The 16841-nt window shown below is 34.2% G+C and overlaps 1 protein-coding gene across 30 annotated transcripts in view; it reads left to right on the forward strand.

Moving 5' to 3' along the window:
* The window catches only part of TENM3 (teneurin transmembrane protein 3), a 1310258-nt gene that overhangs the window by 459150 nt on the left and 834267 nt on the right, over nucleotides 1-16841 (forward strand). For 2 of the 30 annotated variants that reach the window (XM_069013787.1, XM_069013793.1), the window contains one exon: nucleotides 7041-7222. The exons of the other annotated variants lie outside the window; for them this stretch is intronic. The gene's annotated coding sequence lies outside the window, so the exon portion shown is untranslated. The remainder of the gene's footprint in view (nucleotides 1-7040; nucleotides 7223-16841) is intronic. 30 annotated transcript variants of the gene reach the window in all.

The raw sequence follows: 16841 nt of genomic DNA on the forward strand, positions 1-16841 counted from the left end.
TATCATTTGACTGCGCAGGTATCTTGCACTAAATCTTTTGGAAATCTAAATCCACTGAGGTAAAATCTATTTTGTTTATTCTTCTAATCCAGCCCCTAGAGAGACTGTATTATGGACATTTTATTCACTATCTTGAGAAGACCATTCTTGCTGTTTCACATGTCCTGTATTTAGGCCATCAACAGCAAACATGGAAATCATATTTTTTAGCCTTCCAGGGAAGTAGAGACTTGATAAATATCCACCAAGTGCACTTACTTCAAGTGATAAATTAAAACAGAAGTAAGAAAACACAGGAGCCACAAAATTATATTGTCAGTCTGAAAATCTAAACCAAGTTGAAAATACTAGTTGACAAGAAACTTGATCAGCAGACTGATTTTAGGCCTCTTGGGCTCAATTTGGAAATGGAAAAGAGGAACAGAGATGATAAATTATATTAAAACAATATCTGCTAGCTGTACTATATACAGTGTTGGCATTTCCATTAAAAATCAGTATCTTCAGGGAGGTCTCAGTTTGACCCAGAGTAGTGGGATGCTTTAATATTTTTTGGGGGGGTTTATTGGTTTATATTATCTATTTTTTTCTTTATATATTTGCAAGAGAAGAAACATATAGCTTGTATTCTTAAGCTGTAAAGAAACCTTTACCATATAAAGTTCTTAAATTAAGGGGTTTCCCTGGTTTACCACTGCAATGGTTTTACAGACATTTACTCTTTTTGGTAAATGAGGTAACCTACATATTTATTGCTAAAGAAAATTAGGATAATTCTGTTTTCACATCTTTAGCATTTGATTTCTTTATTTCATTGAATAATGTAGTGTTGTGATTTGTAAAATGTACTTTTTTTGCGCCACAGCCATTTGTGAACTATAACAGATATCTGTACAGCAGATAGCTGTACAAATATTTATGCTGACCCTCTGATTCCATGTTCAGTGAAATGACCTGATTTTATTACTATTTTAAATTAGGTATGAGAAGTGGCTGCTGATCTTTTGTGCTTTCAATTTCTTCTGTCTCATCCTTAAAAGGCACACATGTGTATGTTTATAGACTGACTATTTCATTTTGAAATTATAATTTAGATGAGATTACAAAAAAATGGGAAAAAAAAGGTGCAAAACCTGAAGTGCAATCAATAGAGTCAATTAGCTTCATTGTTTTATTGTATTAAAAATATAATTAATTTCCTATCCTGACATAGTAGTTGTTACTTAACAAAATAAAAAATAAACTTGTATAGTGCATGACAACAATATACAGCTCTCTCTTTATATATATATATATATATATATATATATATATATATGTATATGTATAAATAGCTATCTAGACAAGAGAAGATCCTGAGAGATCAGCGTCTGAAAAGAGAATAAAATGCTGTTTGAGCATCATCCCAATATAAAGGAGTCTCCAAAAACTCACAGCATAACTGCCTGTGGAGTCTGTCATAGAGCCACATGCTGCTACTAGAAAAATACCTTCTACCTTGCTGAAAAGTGGTGAGATGAAGTAGCAATTAAGAATAGCAGGACAGTTTTGTTCAACTTCGTGGCTGGGCATATTCTTTTTTTCTTATGTGAAAGCACAGAAAATGCTCATAGAATGGTTCTTACAGTGTTGATTCTCGTTAGTTCTGCTTGCCCCTTAATAACATTAAGTGTATTTCCAATCCTATTTTTCAGGAATATTTATATTTTCTGTATCTTATATTTTTGGATTTTATACCAGTTTTGAAAGACTGGAATGAATTATATGTAATCTTTTTTAAAGAAAACCTGGTGTTTGACCAGGTGCTCATCGAAGCAATGCAAAGAATTGCCAAGAGCACTGTTTACTGTGCAACAAATGCAGGCAGCTCATCAGCAGAATGCAAACTCTGTTGTCTTTTTGTGGTGCTTTTAATGCTGCAAAATACAATTAAGAATAGTAGAATATTAAATTATTAATATCTCTGTATATTAAATCTAAAGATACTATGTCTGGCTCAGAGGAAATTCCTAACATGTAGGTTGCAATTTCCCATGGAGGGTAGGACTATGAAGTTTTGCTTTGTGCGCCGTGTTTTTATGCTGCTCTACTCCAGGCACATCACTGGCCACTGCCAGAGGCAACATAGTGACTATATAAACCTTTATGAAATATAAACCCACCTTTATATTTCATAGCATTTTGAAATTTAAATTCAGTTTATTGCCAGATTTCAGATCAAAATAATTTGGACAGCTCCTTAGAACTCTGAAACTTGTCCTTTGGGTTTCTCTGTAATGTGGAATACCATGCAATGTTCACTTTTTACATCATATATCTTGGTGATTAAAAAAAAAAAAACAAAAAAACCCAAAATTTCTTGGGAACTCTTTCATTATACATACTGTTCTGAAATTCAGCTTTCCAAAGTACTTGGTTGAATTGGAATATCTTTTCCAAAAAGATATTATTAAGGAGTTAACACTGCTGGTTGATAAATGTCTGACTGATTACATGGTTTTTTTTACTACTATACATAGTTAGAGAAGTGTTTCCCTGCATTTGTCACAGATCCTATTGATTTCACATGTCAGAGCTCTCTAAATGGCTCTTTCAATGGCCAGTCTCTCTTTCATGTGTCCACAGAGCATATGCCTTTTTTTATGTGTATGACTACATTTTGGCTTAGGGCCTTGCAGAAAGTACATCCTATTTACATAGCACTATTCCATACCATGTGAGAATTACTGATGTGGTGTTATCTACATTGAACCTGGCATTCAAATGTAGTTTCTAAGTTATGGTAAAAAGCATATTGGAATTTTTTGAAGTCACTATAAGAAGGAAGTTTTATAGAAGTTAATGATTTTTTATTTATACATTTGCATCTTCCATTAGCAATATTCTATCTTACACATGTGCATTAAAGAATAATTATGGATTAAAAACAATACGGAAAGGAGAAAATGTATTTCAGCAAATAATTTTCGAAGGCTTATTTCCTACCCTGATACCATGTGAACATTTCTCTTTTTTTTGTCTTTCATATTTTTATCACTTGTACCTGTCACAGAGATGGGATAACTGACGTTCTCATTAATACATTCCTTGGGGTGAATTAGAGAGAAACAAACTGAATGACTGGTGCATGCCTATATATATATACATGCACATAGATATGCACATAAATACATATATATATATATATTTATGACAATTTGCTTGCAATGGAAAGGAGGTATGCAGCTGTTAGTTATTATCTATAGTAACATAATAGTATAAAGCTATCACTTAAGAAATCCATACGGAAAGGATATGTGTTAGCACATCACTAACAAGTCAGATGGTTATTCAGACTGTAGCTGGATCAGAAAATGTGGCCTCTTGTCACCTTCTCTTGATTTTTGTTTGGAACATATGTATGGATATTTAGTGAGTCCAGAGCAGGCCACCAAGATGAGCAGAGAACTGGAGCACCTCTCCTATGAGGCTGGGAGCGTTGACATTTTTCAGCCTGGAGAAGAGAAGGCTCCCAGGAGACCTCATAGCAGCTTTCCAGGATCTAAAGTGGGCTTATAGGAGTGCTGGAGAGAGACATTATATAAGAGCTTGTAATGAGAGGGATAAGGGGGAAATGGCTTCAAACTGTCAGAGAGCAGATTTAGATTATATATGAGGAAAAAAATTCTTTTCTGTGAGTGCGGTGAGGCACTGAACAGGTTGCCTGGAGAAGTGGTAGATGTCCCGTCACTGGAGGTGTTAAAGGATAGGTTGACAGGGTTTTGAGCAACCTGGTCAAGTGAAAGGTGTCCCTGCCCATCGCTGAAAGGTTGGACTAGGTGATCTCTAAGGTCCCTTTCAATTCAAACTGTTCTATCATTCTATAATTTTATTAATCTAATACACTCAAAGGGTATTATTTTCATTGATTGAAAAACTTCAGGATTAACTAGAACAGAAGCAATGATGGAAGCCTGGTTTTGTAATGATGCACTTTATTTGTGAGAGAGGGGTCATTCCCCTTTAACTGTGGATTTCTTTTGGTCTTAACTAGAAACAAAAGTCTAATTTTTAGTATTTTATGAGAGAAGATAGGTGAGTTTGGGCATGTGATATGAGAAAAAAACTGTCAATAAGTAGACTATTTGTGAAAAACTATGCAATTAACACATACTTCATTTTTCTTCCCACAACTCTGTTTGGGGGCAATATATATATTATATATAGTGTATATATATGTACTTGATATATATCAAGTACATAAGCATGGAGTTCTGGTGGAACATTTTGTTTAAAAGACCTCTGTTATCTCTCTTTCAAACCATGTCATGTAATTTCATGAACAAACTGGCCACACTAAAACTAATCATGGTTATCTCTGCACTATGACTAGAATGTTGTAACAGGAATAAGTTACTCAGCTGTTCAGAAGTTTTCTCATTTCCAACATCAGCATATTAGTGGCCTGTTTATAGTCACTGAACGGGGCAGACTGGAAGGGGCCACAGTGAGTCATGTGGTCCAACCTCCCTCATCAACCAGGGTCATCCCAGAGCACATGGCACAGGATTGTGTCCAGATAGTTCTTGAAAATCTCCAGTGATGATGACTCCACAGCCTCTCTGGACAATCTATTCCAGTGCTCAGTCACCTGTGCAGCAAAGTTCTTCCTCAGGTTCAGGTGGAATTTCCTGTGCATCAGTTTCTGCCTGTTATTTCTTTTCCTGTTGCTTGGCACCACCAAGCAGAGCCTGGCTCCATCCTCATGGCACCTTCCCTTCAGACAGTGACAGGCACTGACGAGGTCTATAACTGTTTTCTTTATAGTCAGTGTTTCTTATACTCTTTCCTTACAGTATTGTTTTTTTTTATTAAATAGAGAAGGTGACTTTAGCTTTTTTTCAACATTTTAACAATTAAATCTTGTGAACCTTTATCCTAGAACTTTTTTTCCAAAAGGCTGGAATAAGTACACTCTCTTACGTATTTATTAATGAATATATTTGAAAAATTATATTTTAGTATTTATTTGTTTACACACACAGTACCAAAACACTTATCACTGAAAAGCAAATTCAGTAATTCCTGTTAATATTCAGGCTTGATTTCAGAATTAGTTTTCTTGTGCATATGGAAGCAACCTGCCTATTAGTGTGCATAATAACCTGCTTGATAATCATCTTTCTTCCTTCAGAAAACTAAAGTTTTTGAAAGCCATTTATTGTACTTGTCTCTTTCCTTGTTTATTTGCAAAGTACAGGTGTAATATTTCATCCTTATTATTCTTAGACTGTGGAATAGGTAGTCTGCATTGCTTGCAAAATAAGAGAGTTGATTAAGTGCAGAGCTTCTTCAACTCAACAAAATTAAAACTGTCTTGAAGATGCAATATAACATATTTCCTGTATCCTAACAACGTGCTCATCCTTTTGTGTTGATAAGTTACAGATTAAAGCAACTTCAGATTGTGGGTGTCTGTGCGTGCATGTGTTTGTTGTATGGTATGAAATACAGACAATACACTGTAATTCACATGACCTGCAAAAAAGATATTCATGGTAGAACTGGAAAAGGGCTTTTGGTTGCTACTTGATTTCTCTGCTTACTTCAAGTAAGCAAACTCTAAAACAGAAAATGAAGTAGCTGCTTGCATTTGACTTCAAAAAGAGTGTCATAGGAATTATAGATGGCAAAAAACTTATAAGGCGATTTTGGCAATCCTTCTGTCTGTAGGAAATTTTTCCCTGTTGTATATTAAGAGTTTTATAACTTCCCACAGAATTTTATGAGTTCCCCAGGAGAGGATTTTGGTCTGCTGAGGGAGTTAGATGAGAAGCTCTTTTACTGTATTTTACAGCTGCCAAACCTATCTTTTATTGACAGCTGGCATTGACGCTAGGCTGAGGAACGCAGTGAGGCTGTATGTTTCCATAGATGTGAGATTTTGGCAGAAGCATTAAATGGGGCGACTGAAGTTTGATTGTAAAAGCAGAGAAGCTGGAGTTAGAGATTTTTCTCTGCAACTCCAGTTAGCTATATTAAGAAATGATCTTTTTGATGCACATGGATACATTTTACAACACCCAGGTTTAGCAAGAGGCACTTTAAATGGTCCCCACTGCTATGCAGCACAAAGAACGGAAAGGATTAAATATTTCTGTAGTCATAATTCCAGAACCTGTATTGACAAATATTTATATTACACAAACTATTGCTCATTTGAAACAGTTTAGTTCTATCACTGTGCAAATGCACAACCAAGATGAATATGCATTTACCTTTTGAGAAGACTTAGGGTAACTGAATGTAAGAGATTGCTTACTTGAATCAATGAGCAGGTCAAGATGTCTCCAGGATGAGTACCAAACTTACTAATTTATTTCAGATCTTTGAAGAATTTTGTATTATAAACTTACACATTTCACTCGCTTTCTAAGAAGGAGAATTATACAGTGAAGAATTTTCTCGTTTTTTAATACTTTTGCTATGTATATATTTTATTAGGACAATATATTTAAAGAAAGTGGAAGAACCTAAAAGTTGTAAAGTATACAGTACTTACCCAAAGCGTTACAGTTGTTTACACAAGGCATCCTTCTTTTGTCTTCTTTTGGCAGTTCCTTAATAGCACAGTTCCAATGCAACAATGCAGTCAGGAACTTCTCTACCCTAAAGCTGTTCTAAGAATTAGAGTTGGAAGTTAGTTTTGCTGGCTAAAAAACAGTGAAATACATTGCTAAATGGAGCTGATAGGAGTGCATCTGCTGATTGCTTGCCTTAATCAGTTTTCACTTTCGTAAATGGGTGCATAGATCTCCCAGGGATACTTTACTCCCACTTTGCGTCTGGGAGTAGTTGATGCTACAGAGGTATCTTTTCATGTATGGAGTTACAGAATTGGATCAGGGCCAATAAATTTCATGGAGAACGTGTACTGAGTGCTTACAAACATCAACTCGGGCTGCTTGACCTGGGGTATGAAATTTTAACCTTACATATAACAGAAGAACTCAGCTTTAAATACAGTGATGCTTCATGATAACAAATCTTTTCTTTTACAGTTTCCTCTGAATGGCTAAATATGTAGACTTTTATCTTCCTTGCACCAGAGGGAAAAAAAAATAATAGAAAAGAAGAAAATATTCTACATCTAATGCCAAGATGAAACAGCAGGAGAATTTCTTGCATATTCTCTGCTTTGATTGTGGTACCTTTGGCTCTTACCTCTCAAACATTCCTTCAGGTATCTAACAGAACTAATCCAAATTTAGTATAGTGTTGGTCAATAACAGAGTCCTGTTATTAATTTTTGTGAGGTGAATCCCTTACTAAATGTCTTGCTCTAAGGTCTCAAAATTCAAATCATATTGAATATCCCTGCAATTACTATTTTTTTCTGCTATGCTATAAATAAAAAAGTAGGTCAGAACTGAGAAGATATGAAGTATAATCCATTGTATTCTGTTTGCAAAAAATATGCTGTTTATTTCTGCCTACCTTTTTATGTCTATCTTGTACACAATAATTTCTTCTTTTAGGAGCTTTAAAAGTTTGCCCATTTTATATTGAATAGAAATGACTATGTCTATACTTTCATTCTTAATTAGTAGAATACAATATAAGTTCTTTTTTTTACCTCGTGAAACATTCCTATCACCATAACAATGCCAAACATTCACAGTAACAGTTCACAAAACACTGGTAGTTTCATCTGCATCAGTATTTTTTTGTCATGGACTTCCCTACCATTAAACGTTTCATAAATATTCCACATAAAGCTTCTTTTAGGTTTTTATACTTTAGAAGTGGAATTGAAAGTCACGTTTCAGAGAAATAATTATCTATTGTGTATGTGCCTTGTTAAGATGGATTTTTTTATTAAGAGTTGTATTTTAGGGATATCTGGCCTGTTATGTTTTTTCTTGATAGAAAAAAAATCTGGATTAGCTGTGTCAATGGAGTGATGAGCCGTCTAATAAAATTAGCGGTATTAAACTTTCAGACTTCCAGCCAGAACAGAGATTTGTCTTTTTTACACATGAATGAGTCCATAAGTAGTTCTGTAACAGACTGATTGGGAAATAAACTGACTGAAAGTAATTGTCAGCACATCAGAGCTATTGATGTGATCTGAATTTGCCATTGTAAGGTACACTGTTGATAGAGTCTGCAGATTTTGGGGGAGGATTCTGTTTCTTTTTTTTTTTTTTTTTTTTTTTCAGAAAATAGTGTAATAAAATAAAGTGTTTAAATAGGATAATCTAATTTCTAGGTGGAATAGGTTTGGAGATGTTACATTCATTTCACTGAATGTGCATGTCGTGTGAAAAAGTGTATTCAGTCCTCTTGCAAATTAATGGTTTCTCTTCAGGATAAAGGATATTTCTTTCTGTTATTTCACTTTTCTATCTTCTTATGTTGGTGTTGGGTTTTTTTTACATATGGGATCAGTTTATAAGACAGAATGAGTAAAAGATTAATTCTGCATCATTTTGGTGATGCTAAAACTGTACATAAATCCTACATTACTAAGATTCTGTAAGTGCCTCGTGGGTTACTCTGTCTATTGGAATAGCCTTCAGCAGTTGAATTATTCTGGATGATCTGGTTCCAGAAACTGGAGGTGGAAATTTTTAGCATGGTGTGGATGTGACCACAGTGTTTATTCCACAATACTCACATAATCGCTGGGGGTGTGGTTTCAGCAAGAAATTCCAGCCACCAGTAAAACACCACCTTTTCTTGTATACTTTTGCTATTAATACTGCTGTTGTTGTGCTTTTAGTAAATTGTTTTTTCAATTCATAATCCCTCATTTATTGTTCTTCTTTATCCAAAGGGATGGAGGAGGAGGAGTGGCTTATTTGTAGTTCAATTTCCTTGCTGGGGTTAAAACCAGCACGCTGGAATAAATTCAAAGGCCTTGGTATAAAATGAAGCTTGTTAAGTTTGCCCCAGATATGACATGCTTGTTGGGACCATTAGAATTTTTACACTCTTTCAAAGCTAGATTATGTAGCATCTAGAATGTTTGCCTATTAGAAGTATACATTTCTGGAGAACATATCTGAGTGATTGATATTTGAATTTTATCAGTTGGAAAGAGATTTTGATTAAAGATTGAAAGTGTATGCAGATTTCAGAAGGAATTACCTGAGACAATTTTTTTAATAAACCTAAGAGCTATGTAGAGATCATGTTGAAACAACCATAGTGGTGTGCTGCCTTCTTTGTGGTTGCCACCAAATGCTCTATAAATTTACATTGGTGTTGTGCATGAATTGTAACTCTAGACTTCACACAAGGAAAAGATTTCTACAAAGAATGCACACTATCATACTCTTCCAGCCCAATGAAAATCAGATTTTCAGTATTTAAAATGAAAATTATTTACCAGAGTCACAAATTACTTGATGGTATTAAATTGGTGCTCTCCTCTCTGTAACACCAATCCATAAATCATTCCTTTATATTAGAAGTCAGGAATGTTCACTACCACCTTAAGACTGTGTTCACTTTCTGGATGTACCCAGATAGCATTCAGTTTGAAAATATATTTCATTTCCCAAAGATAACAAAATAATTAAAATTCATACTATATGCAAGTATGCAATATATGTGATACCTATCTTTTTCTGTAAATCTTAGAGCCACTGTTTATTGGCAAAATCATATGAGTACCTGGGTGAAAACTTCAAGGCTTCTCAATTTCTTTGAATGAGTCCCAAGTAAAAGATTGCAATTACTTGGTAAAATTTGAGAGAGATACTTGAGAAAAAGAAAATTCATTGAAACTACTGAGATGGTATCTCTAATTAGGTACCATTTGCAAAATAACAGCGCTGAAGCTTTTGTGCTTTTTTACTTACAAGCAATAACCAATTTTGTATGGTCACTTTCAGTTTTATCACTGTACTACTTTAGCACATATTGCTAGAAATATTGTTTTAAATGAGCGGGATTTGGTTGCTAGGTACATGGAGGTTTTGAGTTTTTTGGGTTTTTTTAACTACAAACCTGATTAAGACAGTGCTTCAATTCTTTATTTCTATTTTAAGGCCGATTAGTGATCTTTTAATTTTTTTTTTTATATTTCAAGTTCCAATCTGAAGGTTACCTTTTGGCTGTTGCAGTTGTTAGGGTTTGGGTTTTTTTACCTAAGAGTGATGTAAAACCAAACACTTCTCTGATGTAAAACCAAACACTTCTCTGATGTAAAACCAAAACTACTGTGATGTTCACAAACACTTCTCTTTAAGCTGGAATTTACATTAAAAAAATTAAAGATTTGAAAGTACAAACCACTCTTCTAGGAAATACTTAAGTGTGTGCAAAATGTTAGGATGTGAGCAGTCCTATGCATTCCAAAATATGCCTTGGGTATATGTTGAACATTTATTTAAGGCTTTTCAGGATTATAAGCCTTAAGATATTCCTTTCATTTTAAAGCAGATAAATCAATTTACAGTATTCTACCTAATGCAAAGCACTGACTATCATAAAATAGAAATTTTAATTTTTAGAAATTGTATAATAACTTCTAAAAAACCAGTAGATTAAAACCACAAGAGTTCAGTTTTTTGAGGTCTTTAACTTCCTCTGACTGCAGTGATGTTTGTTAGCCACTAGTCACCAAAACCTGAATTCTAAGAAAGTTGGAAAAGCAATGAATTTTGATTTGAACAGTTTTCTCACCCTCTGAAATATCTCAGATCATCTCAGTTGAAGGCTGATTTATTAAAACAAAGAATGTCAAAATGCACACTAAGTAAGCAAACTTTTAGTATTTGTTAATAATTAAACATTTCTTAAAGATTTTTATACTTTCCTTTGAGTTCGTTTTTTGTTTTTCTAGAGTATATTTGCTTGATTTCTTTTTTCCTTTTATTCCTTTTTTTTTTTTAACTAGTCTTTCTGTGGAATGCAAGAACCGATTCAAATTTTTTCACATCAGAACCCATTAAGAAATCAATTGTTAAACTTTTGCTGAGTTAAAAGAGGCATTAAATTCCTTAAATGATACCTGAATAAATATCTCTCTAAGAAAGTCTTCTATAGCATTAATGGATTTCTAGACTGAATGTCAGGGAGAATACTTTGTATTGGTACAATTTAAGTTCCTGTAGAAACTAGAGTTTTAAGAACCTGAGTTTGAAGCAACAGATACATAGATATGTTAACTGTAGAAGTGACAAGAGTCCAGCACACAGTACAAAATTTGCCTTTAAGCATCATGACTGATTCAACAAATTGCATGGATTTATGTTTCATTTTTAATTTTTTAAGCATAATTCCTATAAGTAACTTAGTGGAACTTAGCAGGCCTACTCACATATAAAAATTCAAGCATGTAGCAGTGTGTTGCTGTATAGCAGACACAAGTCACTAACAATACTGTACATATAAAGTGCTTCATTTGCTGAATATCTGCAAGTGGTTAAAAGTAGTTGTACATCCAGAGCATATAATGTTTGCACATACACTCTTCTTGTCAGACAGCTCTGGTTGATAGCACAGAGGTCTTAATGTATTCTCAGCATGGCAGATCCCTGCACATTCACTGTGGTATTCCTCTGTGTGTTTGCTGGGAGTTTTACACATGCAAAGCACATTGTACATAAAATGTAAGTATTCACCACCATTGCAGCATGTATGCAAGCCTGACACATACTGTGCTAGGAGATACCAGCACTTCCCAGTATGCTGCCAAATTTATTTTTCTACTATTATAATAATGACACAAATGAAAATAACAGGTTTGTTTGCACTTTATAGTATCTAATGATACAAAAATACGTATTTTACAAGATATTTTTCTTTATAATTATGTAATTGTGTTTTAGTAGCATAGTATTTCTTACACATGACCGTCATTGTAGTAAGGTAGTATTAGGCATTACAAAACAGAGCAAATCAATTCTGTTGTACATTATTATTATAAAACATAGAGTTCTTGGGGGTTTTTTTCCACAATACCTGGTACCTTCCTTGTTAAATATTATTGCCATCTTAAGACTAATTTTGCCATTCTCGCCTACCTTTATTTTATCAGTATTGAAAGGTTTTCATTTTATGTTTTTCAAATGTTACTGTTCCAAACACTTGATTTATATTTCTGTCTAACCTTATCTTTCTGAGGCATCACTCTTGTTCACCCCATATGGGAACACTTGCTTGTCTTTATGATAATACTAAATGCATTTTTGGGGCCTTTCTGTATGATTTGTATCATGCCACATGAACAGCAGTAATTCTTTAAGCCTTTATAAATAGCTCTTATATTGCAAAACAATGTGGAGAAAATGCTGTACTGGTATGACTTTCAGAATTAAGCATTTTGTTTAAAGACAAAGACAGTATTTAAAATATTTTTAACAACTTGAAAACCTGGATCTTTCTCCTTTGTTGTTTCTATTTTGCTGCCAAAAAGCAAGCTGAATATCCTCTTGTTGGGAATAAATTTATAGATGCGTTTCACTTCATTGGAAGATTTGTGTTAGCAAGGCTTCCAACACATAAAACGAACTATATTTCCAAATAAAGGTATGGGAATGAGAGGGCTGACATTTAAAAATTGCAGCATCAAACTGGAACTGTTTTGCAGTTTTAATGGGTGACAGCATGATTTTATTAACCCTCTGTTAACTTATTAAGAAAGTAGATGCTGCACTGCAGTCCGATCTCAAAGCTTAATAAAAGGACTCTTTGTTACTGTTGGAAGACTCCTTTGTACTAATTTCTTGTGTGGAATATTCAGAATTCAAGTATTACCCTTGGTAGGTGACCTAATGAAATCTTCATTTTTGGTTTTTGAAGAAGGATTTGTGTAATTTCTTGGTGTGTTAACTGCTTCAATTTGGGTTCTTTGCCTATGTAAATGCAACTGTACACAATGATGGTAGTGTAACAAACGAATTTACCAAATAGGTATTTGGAATAATTTTGTAAAATCAGTTCTCACCAAGCAAGCTATATAGCTGATATTGCTGAAACAGTATCAGGAAATGCTTCTGGAATGGCTATATTTGGTTAGGAATCAGGAGGGGTATGTGGTGCATACAAACCTTTCTTCTCCTACAGTGAGGGGATGGACTACTATTCTGAACAGTTTCCTGCCAGTGGGAACATGGAAGAGCACCACAGATGGGTCACGCTTGAAACGTGACATTCATGAATGCAATCCATTGTTTTCCCCATATTTGACAATTCTAGATCAGTAGGATTAAGTAGGACAACTGCACAGTTTTCTTAAAGTGGTGTGAAAGTGACCAGTCTGAGAAAATTGCTAATAGCAGGAGAACAGTTGGCTGGTTTTAAAGGCTGCTTTGTTTTTCAGTCTGTTCTCTGAGCTTCCAGTCTTCTACGCGCTGCCTTTCAAAAAACAAAATTATTAACTATTTATATGCTTTATAAGCAACTATGAAGAAAAAAAAAAAATGCTCTTTCTCAGATATTGCTAACACTTACAGCTAAACTGAAATGATGTCATTGGTTTATTTGGAAAATACTTCCTGTCTGGAAGATTAGTTGGTAGATGTTCAAAGGAAGAAAATCGATGCATTCCCTGGCAGCTAAGCTAGCTTCCATTCAGGTTTTTAAAGTCACTTAAAAATCACAAGCAAGAACAAAATTGGGTATTTTTTTGTCTCCTCTTCCCATCAGATATACTATTAACAGACTTGAAAACAGCAAACTGATCTGAAAGTCAGTCTAAATATCCTGTGATTTTTTACTATGATGTGTCATTAGATTTGAGACAGTGCTTTAAAAATTGAGAACTGGAGTTGAAAGGTACCAAATAAATTAGACTGTAATGCAGTGAATGCTGTTTTCCAAGTGGGAGAAGACAATTGCATTTGATTCTTTTTGTCAGTCAGTATAGATTTTCGAATGTACACATATTGCACTTCATTTTCAAGTGAACCACTTCACAACTTGAAGCTGTGCATTAAATGCTAGAAAATTTGTTAATGTATCTGTCCCTACAAATGTATCTGTCTGGGGAGAGGGTCTTTAAGGGAATTAGCAGTGAAGTGTCATCTTCCCAATAACCTTCCATCCGTCTAATACTTCAAAAACCAAAGGGCTAAATATGGCTCAGGAAGAAAAAGTAAAATTTTTAGGATACTAATAATATTAATTTTGTCTTGAAAAGCTTTGTTTGCCTAGTTGATTTTTGAAGTGCAATCTATCATTAGTCACAGTAAGATGATACTGTTTGCTTTCAGATTTACTCCTACTGGTAAAATATCAACAAATAGCCTCTTGTTATGATGTCACTGGTGCCCCCTATTCCTGACCCCTGGTAATAGGAGAGATTTCTGTTGCCATCACAGGAAATGGAACAATAAGCTTCACAGTTAAATATTGCTGTTTACTGAAGCAACAGTTAGTAGGAAATTGTGGTATATAATTTCATCTTAGTAATTTTTAACGTAAATTGATGGGGTTTTAATATATACAAAATAAAGTTGTTGCTTTTTTTTTAATCTCAATCTTCTCAAAATGTTTTTTCACACAAGAGAAAAGAATGGCTGTATTCAGTTTGTTCAAAGTACCTCCTAGTCTGATACACTGTCTGTAATAGTGGCCAGTCAAAAATGCCTAGGAAAAATAAGAACAGATCAAGCATAAAATGAAACTTTCTGGCATGTGGCAGTCCACAGCTCAGGGATTTCCCAAGCTGAAGGTAATATTTTGAAGGCTTTATTCCATGAATTTCTGATAAGTTTTCAAACCGATCAGTATCAAACCTTTCAGATCTTTTGATGATCCTGTATTTTTTCTACTTTTTCTCCCTTATGGAATATTTGTAAATCTTAAGAGAGTAGTTTTAAATTGCACAGCTACTTTCTATCTGGTCTTCATTACAAGGGTTGTTTTCAACAGATTTTAGAACCTATAGTCCTAGTGTAAAATATTTTGGTGAAACAAAAAAAGTGCTTTTAAAAGGACACAGAAATTTGACACACTGATTAAGTAAAGCGGTATTTCCAAAAGCCTTGGAACAATGTATTGATACACAACAATATATGATGATTATTCTTGTTATGTTTGATAGGATGGGCAGAGATTTTGACCAAAGATCCTTGAAATAAGGGAATTTAGGGGAATTGAATCTTTTCCTTTCAAAACCAGAAAGGTCTTGGATTTTGCAGTTGAAAAAAATATTGAAACAATTAAATTTTTACACTATGCAGATAAAAAGGAAATAAGACAGGACAGGGTGTTAAGAAAAAATTGTAATTGTGTTGTCCTTGAATTTTTGGAATTGAAAGTATTTCAACAAATTAATTTGTAAAACTTTTCCCCAAGGAACAGAATCTCTTGCTACACATTACTCAACATATGTGAATTTAGCATAATGAGTCTAGAAACTTAAGTCAAAATTCTTTAACTAAACCCAAAAAAGATGTATATTTTAATATTGAAAATAAGGATGTAAATGTTGATTTATATGTATACAAATAATCTGTGGGGTGGGGTTTTTTTGAGGTTAGAAAAGGCAGGATAAAACCTTTCTGTTCAAATTCTTAAATGAATTAAAAGTTTTATGTGTTCCCTAACAAAATGAAAACCTGCTGTTAAGGAACAGCTCCAATAGAATAATAGAACCAGAATTGTTTAGATTGGAGAAGACTTTAATGATCATTGAGTCCAACCATCAACCCAGCACTGCTAAATCCACCTCTAAACCACATCCCTAAGCACCACCTCTAAAAGTACACATGATCACTAGTACATTACTATTTCTGGAATGTCTAAATGCATGTGAAGTGCTAAAAGAAAAAAGACGAACATAACAAATTATTGTCGGTTTCTGTGAATCTTCTCTTGCAAAACAGGTATAAAACAAATATTTTAAATATTTTGAAAGACTACCATCTGCCTTTCTCATCCACCTTAGGTTCAGCACACTTAACACATGTAAGAACATACAGAATACAAAGCATAAATAATATCTCTTGGGTGAGGTTTTAAATTACCTCTAGGAGACAGTTAAAGATAAGGTTTGTGTTAATGGAAAAAGTATGAGTGGAGTCATTGTCAAATCTGTCCCAAACCCACACTTTCTACTAAACACAAAAGAACCACAGCATTGGTAATGTGTCTGAGCAGCCTGCCCTCTGTTATACTCTTGGTTGAAAACCGTGTTCCTGAAACCAGTATTCCTGATAAAAATAAGCAGATACAAGAATATATTTTTTCTCAATTTGAAACTTCAAAATAAGTGTAATAAAATTATGCATGGCTTTTGTGTTTTCCATTTTTCTGTAGTTTGTAAGAACTAATTCTAGGTAAAAATTCAGGTGAAAGTTCAAAGCATCATAATTATCACAAAAGAAGTGAAAAAGGTTATCTCAGCCTTTTCATGCATTCCATAGGACCGGTGAGGAGCTTGGGAGAGATGACTTAGTGAGGTTAAGGGAGAGCCAGCTATTTTAACTTTGGTGAAAGTTGAAGGGCAATCTAACAAAAACTTACAGCTGTTTCATGAGAAACTTTGGTGCTGGTGGAGCTAGACAATTCACTTTAGTGGCAGACTATGAGGAACAATAATGACTGTGTGCTCCTTGTGAGAATCAGAAGAGAGCCGTAGGAAACACTTCTCCCTTAGAAGGATAGTGCAGTGCTGGCCAATTTCTCTACTTTTTATGCATGAAATACTGAAATGAAAGCAAAAGGTAGAAAATTAAATGAGAAATTGCTTTGTGAGACATTAGATCCTGTCTCGTAAATGGAGGTTGTGTAGACTACTACAGACAACTGTAACCAGACAGGATTTGTTATCTGTGCCCATTTTAATTAGGGTTCTCCAAAAGTTCTGGGATGCTCTTTTCTGGAGAAATTCCTATCCAAAT

Source organism: Aphelocoma coerulescens, chromosome 4, assembly GCF_041296385.1.
Source record: "Aphelocoma coerulescens isolate FSJ_1873_10779 chromosome 4, UR_Acoe_1.0, whole genome shotgun sequence".
In the NCBI taxonomy this organism is placed as follows: domain Eukaryota; kingdom Metazoa; phylum Chordata; class Aves; order Passeriformes; family Corvidae; genus Aphelocoma; species Aphelocoma coerulescens.